This window comes from Erpetoichthys calabaricus, chromosome 3 (assembly GCF_900747795.2).
Source record: "Erpetoichthys calabaricus chromosome 3, fErpCal1.3, whole genome shotgun sequence".
Taxonomy (NCBI): Eukaryota; Metazoa; Chordata; class Cladistia; order Polypteriformes; family Polypteridae; genus Erpetoichthys; species Erpetoichthys calabaricus.
This window is the reverse complement of record NC_041396.2, coordinates 79,227,283-79,241,785: the sequence shown is the minus strand read 5'-3', so window position 1 is coordinate 79,241,785 and position 14,503 is coordinate 79,227,283. Positions and strand designations below refer to the sequence as shown.

Below are 14,503 nucleotides of genomic sequence, written 5' to 3'. Positions count from 1 at the left end.
GGGGAAAAAACAAAAACTCAACATTACTCGTGTAACAAAATCCTATGTTAGTTATCTAGTCACATGATCAAAGCCTGCAAAATGCATACATTTTTGCTATAATTCTGTTATACAGATACTACAGGAAAAATCGGCACACATCATAAACAGGAAAAGCAAGCCCCATGGGACTTCCTTTTTGAAATTAAGATAATACCATTGACCAACAAATAAGGTGGAGAGAAGGATAATCAATTCAAAAAGGCAATCCCAAGGGCACTTGCATTTTCTATTTATGATGTATAAATACCGTAAAATTTCAAAAATGCCTTGACAGATTTGAATGAAATGGTGATGTTTTAGAAAAACAAAACTTAGCCAACATATATTTTTTACTGTTTGATACACGTCATTAATAATGCTCTAGTAATAATCTAGTAACATTGGGACATTCTAACGCACTGCATCTCCCGTTCTGTCATAGCGCTGAGAACGACTGCACAGAGAAATGGGGCATACCCATTTATGCAGATGAATGGCATTTGTTGAAGCGAAGTGAGAGGAGCAAATTTTGGTGAAGCTTAAAAAAAACACATTTAACAAGTGCTTGCCAGGTGCTGTGGCTATGAGCATAGTTAATTTTGCGTAACTGATCCAGTTAGTACATATCACCCCCCCCCCCCCCTTCATTTTATCTGCAACCTTCTGCAAATGCTGAACTGGGGACTACAATTCCCATCAGCAAGTATGCAGCTCCAGACAATTTAATCACAAAGTTTAAATAACAGCATAGATAAAACCATCATGTAATCAAAGGTAGCAACTGCTGCCATTTTTTACCTTTAACCACCTTTGGATAACTATTTTATTGTCTCACTGAGTTACAGTGTTTATCTTGGAGCAGTGTTTCCCAACCTTTATGTACTTGGGACCCATTTTTACCTTTTAAAGTTTCTTGACAAATCACAGACAGAATCTGAATAGTGGGGGAGGAGAGTCCCCTTGGTGAAACAAGCACAGTTAGAAACAGAGAAAAATATCCCAAAGCGTTTTTAATCACTTCAGTGGACAGGGGATGGGACACATGTGACAATAAATCTGAGATAAATTAATTACACAACATTTCATTTTAATCAGTGCACAGCCTTGTGTTTTTGCGTATCATCATAATGATCAGCGTTAAGCACTTTTTGAAGTTAAAACAAAAAAAAACAAAGACGAATAAAAAAAGAAAAGAAAATACATACTGTGGAGCCAAGCCAAGATTGAATGGAATGAAGCAAGATTTTTTACAGTTGTTGGTGATGTTGTTTTTCAGAATGTGATAAGAAATAAAGAGGAGAAAGTTTGAGTGAGTAACAGTAATTAGTAACTTTTGTTCAAATTCATTGTATATTGAGGTAGTACAAATTTTATGGGTTGATGCTAATGGAAAGTTAAGACTTTTAGCAGTTTATAGCTTTGAATGAATCAATTTTAAATCACCTTTGTAACATTAGAGAATAGTACTTTAATACAGAGTTCTGCTACAATCTCTTTCACACCAGCACAACCAACAGTAAGCAGCTCAGGTGAGCTAATAATAATAGACCCTGTTTTGCAAAATACAAATATTGTATACAGAAAAGTACTTAGTCACATTAGCTACAGTTACAGTAACATAGTTTTGAATATGCAATGGGAAGTCTGAAAATCAAAGTATACCTTATGAGAAGGATTTAGGAGTTGTAGTGGCCTCAACACTGTCAACTTCAAGACAGTGTTCAGAAGCCTTTAGGAAAGCTAACAAAATGTTAGGTTATATAGTGGCCTGATATGTAGAGTACAAGTGCAAGGAGGCTATGCCCAACCTTTATAATGCACTGGTGAGGCCTCATCTTGATTACCATGTGCAGTTTTGATCTCCAGGCTACAAAAAGGACATAGTAGTGCTGGAAAAAGTCTAAAGAAGAGCGACTAGGATGATTCCAGGGCTACAGGGGATGAATTATGAGGAAAGATTAAAAGAGCTGAGCCTTTTCAGTTTAAGCAAAAGGAGTCAAAGTGTAGACATGATTGAAGTGTTTAAAATTATGGAGGGATTTAGTGTAGTGGACGGAGACTGTTATTTTTAAATTAGTTCATCAAGAACACAGGGACACAGTTGGAAACCTCTTAAGAGTAAATTTTCCAAAAATACTAGGAAGTTTTTCTTTATACAGAGAACTAGAGACAAATGGAATAAACTACCAAGTAGTGTGTTTGACATTTCATTTTTTATGGACTTTAAAAACTAGAATTGATGTTTTTAAAGAAGAATTAAGTGGATAGGACTGGTGAACTTTGTTGGGCTGAATGACCTGTTCTTGTCTAGATTGTTCTAATGTTTCCAGGTATTTCTGATTTATCCACTTAACCAATGGCACTACAACTGAGGCCCATTGTCCTAGAAAATTTCACACAGCTAGTAGAGCATATACATGAACTTATAACACCTTATAACTGAATCTCATGTAGAAGCAGATTTCAATTTGCCAAGGGTGTTTTATTTAGCTTAAATAGAAAACATCAAACATGAAATAAAATCAAAGAATTGGAGAATAACAAATGAAAATATATACCAATAAAATGTTATTATCTCCAGTAATACAAGAGTGTTTTGATTATGGTAAATACTCCACAGCCATGTAACTTTTGAAATCTACAAAAGAGCAAAATATAAAACATTTAGAACAGGTATTCCAGTTCTAAATATATATAAGCATGTTGGCTTATTTTGTTGAATACTGACAATAATGGAAATATTGTATGTGTTGTTTGTCAGCTGAGGTAAGACTTAACTAACCATCATCTAGCTCCTTGCCAAATCATAAAATTAGATAAGTCATGATATGGAAAACCACAGAATTTAAGGAGGGTTTACTTTCTTTTTTATATGCCAGGACAGCATTCCTAGGTACATCTTCAGTCTAGAATAAATGTCACTATGTTAGAAATGCTTTTATTATACAAAACCAAATCAGACAGGAAAGGTAAATAAAGTGAGAATACAACGTAGTACATGAAATTGACAATAAATTATCCCTGGTGCTACACCATACCTCTATACAGTTTTCCAAATACTAAAGAAACTATTACCTCTCACGTTCAGTCTCTTCATCTAAAGCAGGGGTCCCCAACCCCCGGTCCGTGGCCCACTACTGGGCCACAGCCGTCTGACAGCCGGGTCACGAGAGAACAGCCGGCAACAGAGACTCACTCAGACTTTTCAGAACGTTTGGCGGGCGGGGCTTTGCAGCAGCGCAGAGAGAGGAGAGAGACCGAGGTGAGAGAGTATTACAACAAAGTTATTTTTATGGTCCCGACAGTTTCCCCATATGACACGAGTCTATAGAAATCGCGTTACTACGAAGTGCATTCAGCAGATGCTTTCATTACAATGAAGTGACCTTGAAATGCTTGAACGAATCATCCACAGAGCAGTTAGATCTGTGGTCACAGCTCAGTTGTGCACATTTGTACAACGATCCCCAAACAGAAACATTGTAAAAAAAAAAAAATCTCTTTCTTCGAACTTTCCTTGTACTGTTTTTTTTTTTTTTTTTGCTGTTTTTGTTTTCTGTGGTTTTCAGTGATACCTTTTGCTTATTGCTTGTCAACATTTGAAAAACATCCATTGGAATTTAACTCATTGTCACCCTCCTATAGAAACAGCAGACACGAAAGAAAGATAGCAATGTTAATGTTTGTGATGTGCAATCTGTTGGAATGACAAATGCAAAGCATATGTCTTTGTTATATGCAAAAAAAAAAAAGAAAAATCTCGGGTTGCAAATGTATGCGAACTGCTTAACAACTTAATAATAATAGAAATGTTATGCAAATTGTGTATAAAACTGCCAATCCCCCCCACCCCCACCCCCACCCCCACCGACCAGTCTGTGGAAAAATTTGCATCTAATAAAGTGGTCCTTGCTGTCAAGAAGGTTGGGGACCACTGATCTAAAGCCATATTTGCAATATAGCTGTTTTTAGAGTTGCAATTTGTCAGGTGACATTGTTATTAATTTGCTTCTTGATTTCTCCAAAGATTATATATTTTTTCTTGAAAATATTAAAAAAAGACTATGACGGAAAGGTTTCAGCCTTGTGCCCACTGCTGCAAGGATAGGTTCCTTACTCATCAAGATCCTAAACTGGATTAAGTAGGTTTAACAATATTTTATTAAACAAAAGAAAATATGCTATTTGGGTGTTTCATTACTCATTTATGGCTGAATAGATTATTTCTATTTTCTATATAACAAAATTAAGTGAAATGCCAGGGTTACAGAAACCTGAGCAATCCTTTGCTTTTAATTAGCCAGGCCTCAAAGGCAGCTTGTGGTCTGACTGCTGCTTTCACTCTTTGGCATCCTAGGCCGGATATCTCTGCTGCCACCTTCAAGCTCAGAGGAATGTCTCCCTCTGGCTTTGGCACCCTTAGGTAATTTATTTCAGAGGCATACTTCACATTGGCATACATAAAATAGTAGTTTCCATCAGCAACTGTGGATTTCTCCCTCACAAATCCTTTATATGTCTTACACCTGTACTGTGCCAACCATCTTTAATTTAAATAAGAATGAAACAATAAATTTCACTTTCACTAACTTGTATAAGAAATTATTCTTCAATTTGTTTTTGTATACAAACCTTTATTACAACATTACTGTTAAAGACAGTTTTTTAATCTACAAAAAGCAGAATATATTTTCTTTATCATAATAATCCCAATGTAGCCTATGTCACAAAATATCAATACTATTAAATCTTAATTACACCCTTCAGCTCATCCTCATTTATTCCAGCTCAGCAAACATAAGCCTGCTCTAATTTAACCTAATTGCTTGCCAAAATATTTTAAATAATGTCTATGTTAATTGGACTAAAGAAAAAGCCTAGATATTAATGAACGTGTCTGTGTTTTTTTTTTTTTGGAATTGCTTATCATGCAAATTTATGCAAAAAGTGTTAATCCCATCCTAGACTTGCACCAATATTTATCATTCCAGAGTCCTATGCCATTGCTCCTCTTGTGTCACTTTCTCCTGTTTATAAAAGTACACAATAGAGCCTTGAGCAAGTCTGAACAGTCACTAGTGTTCCTTCTCTTAAGTTAGCAATAATAGTAATGTTTGATCACAAAACAACAGTGAATTTGTTGCTGAAATGTTGTGAGAAAAACAGTGTGACCTTTGATCTTATACAGGAGATTTCAATCGACAACAGACATCTTTGAGTAAATTGTGGTTTTAAGCACATACAGTATTCTATCGCTGCCAATAAAGGTAAATAATTTTTGAAAACTTTGTTCAAAGTAATAAATAAAAGCTGAAGTGGGTTAGGATAGATTTAGGTTTAAGACAGACAATGAATTCATTTCTGAAGAGGAAGCTGTAGCTTATAAAAATAATATTTAGGAAATATGCAATGAAGGTAACACAAAAAGCACATTAGAAAGTGTCTGAAACTGGTTCACACTAAACAGAGGAAGCACAAGACAAACCTAGAAATTCAAATGAACAATGATCAGTGAATGAATACAAAATAATTTGTCAGTCATTTAAGACAAATCATTTCCCCAAATCTTTTCTCAACTGTGCACAAGTCTCATGAGTAACTGCCACTGCTGCTGAGAACATAGTAAATCAGAAAGTTCAGCAAACATCTTCAAAGCATAAAGACTTAATTCTAGATAGACTAAACCATTCATGATAGTGCATATGCTTACTCAGTTAGCAAATATTTACATGTAAACAACAGGACCAAATTAGCCTATTATATTTAGTATTTCATAACAACACTTGTGTGACACAAACTATCATTTGTACTCCTAGACTTTGTTGTAGTTCGGATGGTATCAAATCATATTGGAGTTTGTTAGATTTGATCAAATATACTAGTCACAGCAATGAGATACATGTCAAAACAAAGGTAGAAACTTTGTAATTGTGCCACAACAGCAGCACAGTTCAGACTAATTAGGAATTAAACTTTTTCTTTTTAGGCACCCAACTCATAAGAAAACATTCAAAAACAGTGTCAATTCACATTATGTGGAGGAGTGTTGATAAAAAATACTTTCACAGACCAAGAACTGAAACAAGTGGAGCTTAATGGTTTTATAAGATAAACTGCATAAAAGTGCAGGTGCTACTGTTCAAAGGGAAGCCACAGTAAAGCGGACTCCTGTTCAACATACCTAATTTCTATCTATCTATCTATCTATCTATCTATCTATCTATCTATCTATCTATCTATCTATCTATCTATCTATCTATCTATCTATCTATCTAATTGAAAATTATTGTTGGACATAAATGTTTGTCCTCTTTCTTAATGCTATGTCACTAATGTCAAAATACAGCACCTTACTGTCCTCTTTTTTATAAGCATTAAGTCATTGTATGGTGGAGGCATTGTGGGAAGAAGTACTACTTCAATAGAGCTGTTTCTTGTTCATCCTGAAATGAAACTCACAACTATTGCCATTCTGATATTTGTCTGTATATTGCATCCACAAATCTTGTGCTTCTTTATATTGTTACTGTCTGTTTCTTGACCATTTTATAATCATTTATATTATTTTACAAATTCATTTTACACAAAACTGATGCATCTAATTTTGGCATTTTCAACACTTCCAACGCCTTCCAAAAATACCATTTCTAATGATGATGTATAAAGGTCTTTTATCCATAAATTAATTTTCTGAACCCACTTATTCTAAATTAGAGTTATGGGGAACACAGACACTACCCAATCAGCTCCAAGAAGGTGGCAAGTACCAGCCCATTGCAGGGAACTCTTAGAGACATATTGACAAACTCATAAAGTTCAAAGCTAAAGTCACCAATCAACCAGTACTTACAATGTTTAGGTGTATGCAGATTGCACAGGGACAAAGCCAGGATTCCAACAGTCTGCCAGAACTGTGAGGGAGCAGCTTTAACCAATGACCCAAAGTACTATCTAGAATCTAAATACTTTAATGAAATTTAGATATTATCCAAACCTTTCACGAATACCAGACATTGTCTTTTACTCAGGAACTGACCTTTGAATGTCTCAATGGATGCCACAGCACAAGGCAGAGATTATTCCATAACCTTAGAGCAATAGTTTAAAAAGCACCATCACCACGTAGCTTCAGTCTAGTCTGTGGTACAGACAGTAGCCAATCTTTTCCGATTTTATGAGTTTGACCACCAATATAGTGATGCACTGTACGTGAGAACCAGGATCTTAAATTCAATTCTAAATTCTACTGGCAGCCAATGGAAGGATGATAACATTGGTGGAATAAGAGACCTTCTACTGGATCTAGTTAAAAGGCTGGCAGCTGTATTTTATATAGTTTACAGACAGTAGAAGGCAAATTTACTCAAACATGTAAACAATTAATTACAATTGTCTGGGTAAGATGAAATAAAAGCATGGACAAGGATTTTCACCCCTGTCTTAGTGACCACGGTTTTAAGCACAGAAATGTTTCTCAGATGGAAATAAAAACAACAACTGACAGACCTGACATGGGCATCAAAGATGAGAGATTAATTAAAAATGACACCCATGTTAAGAAGACACCTTTGAGTAGAAATAGATATCTTCACAAGCCTTTGACTAATGACAAGATATACTTCAGGAGCAGCAAAGATCAAGACCTCAGCCATCTTTGGATTTAACTGTAAATAATTGGCAGAAAACCAATTATTATCTTCCAGCAGGCAAAAAGCCAGGGATGCTTGCTTGTGTAACTGCTGAGGCTTGAAAGAGTAGTAAAGCTGGATGTCATCAGCATAAAAGTGATAGGAGACTCCAGTAAATGACAAAATAATCTGAGCTCAGGGTAAAATATATAACAAATAGAAGGGACCCAAGATAACCAAACACGCCACATGACAGCAAGAGACAGACAGAAGTGTACTCACCCACACAGATGGAAAAACTTCTCTCAGCTAGGTATGATGAGAACCAAGCCAAGACTGTACCCAAAATGCTCACAAGATTATGCAATCTGTTCAAGAGACCCATGCGGTCAGCAGTGTCAAAGGCTGCACTGAGATCTAACAAAATTTATACTTAACACTCTCCAGTATCAGCAGCCATAAGTAGATCATTGTAGTAGCACTTCTGGAAGCCTGACTGATAAGGGTGTAGCACCTTAAGAGTTTAAAACAAAATCATCCACTTGCAACTTAACAACTTGTTCCACAATTGTAGCAATAAATGAACACTAGAATTCCCAAAGCCTATGAAAAAACTCATAATCCCAGCCCACCTTAAATCCCTTCAAACCTCTACCATCAGCGTCTTCCATCCATCCATTGTCTCCCGCTTATCCGAGGTCGGGTCGCGGGGGCAGCAGCTTGAGCAGAGATGCCCAGACTTCCCTCTCCCCGGCCACTTCTTCTAGTTCTTCCGGGAGAATCCCAAGGCGTTCCCAGGCCAGTCGAGAGACATAGTCCCTCCAGCGTGTCCTGGGTCTTCCCCGGGGCCTCCTCCCGGTTGGACGTGCCTGGAACACCTCACCAGGGAGGCGTCCAGGAGGCATCCTGATCAGATGCCCGAGCCACCTCATCTGACTCCTCTCGATGCGGAGGAGCAGCGGCTCTACTCTGAGCCCCTCCCGGATGACTGAGCTTCTCACTCTATCTTTAAGGGAAAGCCCAGACACCCTGCGGAGGAAACTCATTTCAGCCGCTTGTATTCGCGATCTCGTTCTTTCGGTCACTACCCATAGCTCATGACCATAGGTGAGGGTAGGAACATAGATCGACTGGTAAATTGAGAGCTTCGCCTTGCGGCTCAGCTCCTTTTTCACCACGACAGACCGATGCAACGCCCGCATTACTGCGGATGCCACACCGATCCGCCTGTCGATCTCACGCTCCATTCTTCCCTCACTCGTGAACAAGACCCCGAGATACTTGAACTCCTCCACTTGGGGCAGGATCTCGCTACCAACCCTGAGAGGGCACTCCACCCTTTTCCGGTTGAGGACCATGGTCTCGGATTTGGAGGTGCTGATTCTCATCCCAGCCGCTTCACACTCGGCTGCGAACCGATCCAGAGAGAGCTGAAGATCACGGCCTGATGAAGCAAACAGGACAACATCATCTGCAAAAAGCAGTGACCCAATCCTGAGCCCACCAAACCGGACCCCCTCAACACCCTGGCTGCGCCTAGGAGGAACAGTGTGGTTTTCGTCCTGGTCGCGGAACAGTGGACCAGCTCTATACCCTTAGCAGGGTCCTGGAGGGTGCATGGGAGTTTGCCCAACCAGTCTACATGTGTTTTGTGGACTTAGAAAAGGCATTCGACCGTGTCCCTCGGGGAATCCTGTGGGGGGGTACTCCGAGAGTATGGGGTACCGGCCCCCCTGATAAGGGCTGTTCAGTCCCTGTACGATCAGTGCCAGAGCTTGGTCCGCATTGCCGGCAGTAAGTCGAACCATCAGCGTCTTTTGTTTTGTAAATGTGTCGATCAGCACAAGCAGCAAGCAGTCTGCTGTCCCATCCCCCGCCTTCATTATTTGGAATACATGCATTTCATGTGTGTTCAATGTCTACAAAGATCTGGGTAAGTGTAGGATGAAAGGAAATGCGAGAAATGCAAGAAATGCTGAACACATACCTAAAGCAGAAACTTTTTCTCTGTTATACTAATAATGATGAGAACTTTATAATGTGTATAATGTATAATGTGTAAAGTCCAAATATCAAATAAACATATGCACTTTTATTCAAGAATATGACCAAAGGAAAGATCTAAACACTAGCGTGGCGAATTGCCCATGAGCTGAGCTATGTCAAGGCAGGGGATGGGACAGCAAACTGTAGGCTTCAGGAATTCTAGTGTTAAAGGTTGAAGATGGTCCTATAATTGTTTTGGGATAAGAGAGATCAAGGCCTGCCTTTTTTAAACAATGTGTGAACAGTAGCATGCTTGCAGGAACTAGTTACACTGCCAGACTGCAGGGAACAGTTTATAACAGATAAAAGGCTAGGGCCAAAATAGCTGAGAACTTTTAAAAACAGTAGTGTATGCAAAACACCTAACCTATTATCTGATTAATTCACTTTTCTAATAATAGACATTAGATCATCAAGAGACATTAGAGAAAAAAAGTGAGATAGGTGATAGGAAAGTCAGCAAATAAAACTATGGAAGGAAATAAATTAGCTCTATTATCTTTACGTTTATTAACAAAATATCTGAAAAGGTCATCTTAATCACTATGAGATAACAGGAATATTAAAAGGGACTGGTGGAACGATATTAGAAATAGTAGCAAACAAAACTTTAGAACTGTGCTTGTTATATGAAATAAGATTCCTGAAACACAACTTCCTAGAAGCCCTAATTGTATTACTAAAGGTGGAAAATAGGTTTTTAAGATGAAAGAGTTGCACCTCCATGTTCGTAGTCCTCCATATACCCCAGAAAATACCCCAGAAAATACAATTATCCTCATTCAGCTATTATGATGAATTTAAAACAGTACTATGCCACGCTCTCTATGGAATTATTATATTCACTATGCTAATAAATTGGTTATTAAAAAACTGGGTCAGTGCTTCTACATAACAATAATTAAAATCTTCAAAACCAACAAGCAATGACTTATTGGAAATGGAATGAGCACTGGCCATGGCAATTTTATACATATATGATGAAGTACCAGCAGCATGGAGCTTTGGAGATTGAAGTAGAGCACGGAGTAGCCTATTGTTACGCCGAGAATGGACCATGCCTTTATTTACCGTAGGTCTAAGGCAATCCACCAGCCCATAAAAATTAGCAAGAATGATGAGCCCCTAATATGAAGCTCTAATCAAGCCTGAAGTAAAATTCTGGGAACAATAGCCTCAACTGCAACAGAGTCGGCAGCATCAGAACAAAAATGGATTTAGTGCCATTAAACACTTATGCAAACTTATAGTTTCTGCTTTCTTTTAAAGTAGGACACAAGCACCTTGCCATACTATTTTGTAGGAAATGTGGTACATTAAAGACTTTAAAATAATGTATTATCTTTAAATGCTGTAAAAGGATTTATTATTCTGTTGGTCTACAAAAGATTTGCTTGTTGTTGTAATAAGTGCTTTATTGGGTATTCTAAAAATTTCTAACAGAAGAGTGGGATGACACATACCTTCAGTGTAAATGTGAATCAAAACAATCTGAGCCTCATTGTGGTCCAAGGCCATGTTAAACCAAAATGTGCCATCTTACTAAAAACTATCCATTTGAACTCCCTAAGTTTACATTACAAACAGCTGAAAAACCACATATCATTCCACTGTTTTGATTTATCTATAAAATTGCATTTCTACAGAATGCCTTGTCTAATATTCAAGGTAAAATTTACAAATGTTTTCTACATGGATTTACAGAGTGTCATAATGACCCCAAAGTTAGGTTCTGCCAGAATGCTCCACAGAACTAAACTTGTCTTCTCAGGCAACGACAACTAAAATGGCTGATATGCAGCCATTTTGTTTCGGCAGCAGAGGCGTTTTTGTTTTTTTTTGTTTTTTTTTAACGTGTGCAGTGCTTTGGGAAGGCAGCTGTAGGAGGCCATGTTTAAATTCAGCTGTTTATTTCTGCCTGTTAAACAGCAAGCTTCCGAGGGATTGCCTGTTTGGATTCAGCCCAGATTTTGACGAAATGGGCATTAATTCCTGGCAAGCACAGAGCAGTTTTCTAAATCGAATGCCAGTGAGTTACTCTTAGAGATTTCACAAATGAACACAGTTTTTTTTTATGTTCTTTTCTGTATTTAATTACCTTGTTTAATTTTTTGTTAAACAATCCACAGTAGTTGCAGGTGTATTTACACCTGATATTGCCCCTATGTTTTGTGTGCTTATTTCTTTTTTGGTCACAAGACACATTGCCTGCTTTCAATGTGCTCTAGCACTGAACGAAATGCTGCTGCTTTCATTATCCAATATCATTATATTTGTTTTATCTGTTGTAGCTTTAGCTTATTCAGCTACAAAACAACATGCAGCATTTTCTTTTGGTGTATTAGTATGATTTTTCAATGCTGTATTATTTTTTCAGCTGAAAAGTAATTGCCCTTTTCAGCATACTAAATGCAAAACCAACTGCACAACTGCAACTGCTTATCTTTATAGAATTACATTTAGTACTTGTTATACTGCTCTACATGCTCTGGCATGTCTGCATTCAGATCTGTCCTCATCAAATGGGAGTGACGACTAATTCTGGAGACCCAAAACTCTCTCTCATTTTGAACAGGAAAACCTTTATGTAGCAGTGGCAGTATAGCACCATCAATCAAATGAAGTAGCAGAAGGAAGAGTGTCACTGACCTGCAGGTCTAAAGGCATTAGAGTCGAAATGTAAAAAAAATATGGCAAAGTACAGGGAAATTTTTAAACTCAATCAGCTTTAATATTTTTTTAATGAGTAATGGATACACTGTGTCAACGATGTCTTTCCACATAAAGTAAAACCCTATGCTTCACTGGAGGCGGGATGCCGTCATATGACATCGGACGTGATTTATCAGATGTTTATCACCTGTTTTGGATTAATATGAAAATTTAAAGGGCCCCTGATTGCTGATAAGAAGGGGTTCTTTTGTTTTTGTTTTTTTGTTCTTTATTTCGCCTTATACAATTTTTTGTATTAGGAATTTGTTAGTTTTCACATATCCCTTGGGGTCAGAGCGCAGGGTCAGCCATTGTACAGCGCCCCTGGAGCAATTGAAGGTTAAGGGCCTTGCTCAAGGGCCCAGCAGAGTAGGATCTCCTTTGGCAGTGACAGGGATTCAAACCAGCAACCATCGGGATACCAGTGCAGATCCTTAGCCTCAGAGCCTAAAATTTAAAAAATATTCTTCCAGGTGATTTAAAGATTAAAAAATTGACAATAATTTATTATTAAATCAGCTGTATATTATAGTGACCAACAGAAATTGTATTATGTGTCTGATGACTTTAGCAGGAAAGATCAAGGCAGTTACCCAAAATGTTTATGTAAATGATTTCCATACTTCTATTCCAAACATTTAGCAGTAAGATATATACTAGAAAGGTATTTGGCAAACTACATTTTTTTAATTAGCTGAAGATGATCTACAAAAAAAAATCAAAGAGACACGGCAGAAATTAAAATAAACAACCTAAAGGCATTGGAACCATATAATACTGTTACTTTATGAAACTGATCTAATGGCAAAGATCACAGGCAGGTGAATCTTTATTTTTGGTCTTTTAAGTTTTTGTACTGTTTAATGCTCACTCTAAACTTTTTCTTTTGTTTGCCTACAGGAAATGGAGTTTGCTTACCAGGACATAACCTCTTTTTTGATGCTGTCCTTGGGGCTGAGGTAGTAGATTGAATAGTTGTGGGGAATCATTCCTTCTTGTGTGATAACTATACAATCTACTGTCTTTCCTAAGGAGACAGCCGAATCACCTATAAGAAAAAGACTAAAGGTGGAACTCCACAAATAAAAAGCCAAGGACAAGATGGAATGGCATTCAAAAGGGCATTTTGATACTCAGAATTGTTCGATGGCCTTATTACTGCAGTATGAATGCTCATATCTAGAAAAGAGTTGAACTATATTATTTTAGTTTGTTCTGGAGTGTGCAATTGTTTTACTAACTCCAAGTCCTTCAGTGTTGGATAGTCATTGCATTTTCTTCTTTACATACTCTATGTCCCCTGGTTGGGGAAAACTCTTCAGATTAACAGGTGGGGAATTTACTACACTTTATTTAAAGGACAATTCATGCGAGCACACCCAGCTATTGCATATTTGGAAATATAATTTGATCAGAACCAGGAGAATTAGACTGCTGACCAAAAATAAAACACCTTTATATGCACTGTGCATTATCATATACCAATTCTTAACTTAATAACCTGTTCCACAACATATCATTAAAATATAAAAGCAAACTGTACTCTAGATAGAAGAGAACCCAATATGAGAGATGACACAACAAAGCCTCCTACTGCAAAAGACTCATTCTTACAATATGAGATGGCAGGCTAATTGTCTTATACAGGAAGGATCACACAGCAAGTCAACAGTAGGATAGGAACCTTCCTATCCACTTCACTACGCTTCCTGGCAATCTTATTAGGTACTTAAGATCATCCACTGCCAACTTGTAAAATTTTACATGACAATCAACTTAACTTACAAGCAGAACTTGCTTCCTAATATGTGCTACTATATCTGCAATCTACAATAGTGGATAAAACAGATTCAAAGCAAATTCACTAAAGATTCACCATTGCCTTCACATACACTTACAAATGGTACACACTATTGGATGACACAATGGGGATTTTGGTAAATGCAAGTCCTGAAATGCAAGAAAATATCTGGAGAGCCACTGATATGAATAATGTAAAATAAGCTACAAAATTGGTCATCTGCAGTATCATCCATGCTGCTGTATCTAAGATGAATTCTTACAATCAAGTTCTAAGCAGAACACCCAACAGAGAA

General features: G+C 37.5%; 1 long non-coding RNA gene across 2 annotated transcripts in view; it reads left to right on the top strand.

Annotated features, from left to right (window-relative positions):
• LOC114648128 (uncharacterized) overlaps positions 1 to 13,615 on the top strand; it is a 37,672-nt gene extending 24,057 nt beyond the window's left edge. For both annotated transcript variants that reach the window (XR_003715653.2, XR_007934429.1), the window contains one exon: positions 13,308 to 13,615. This is a non-coding gene — a long non-coding RNA (uncharacterized LOC114648128). The remainder of the gene's footprint in view (positions 1 to 13,307) is intronic.
• The last annotated feature ends 888 nt before the right edge of the window (positions 13,616 to 14,503 follow it).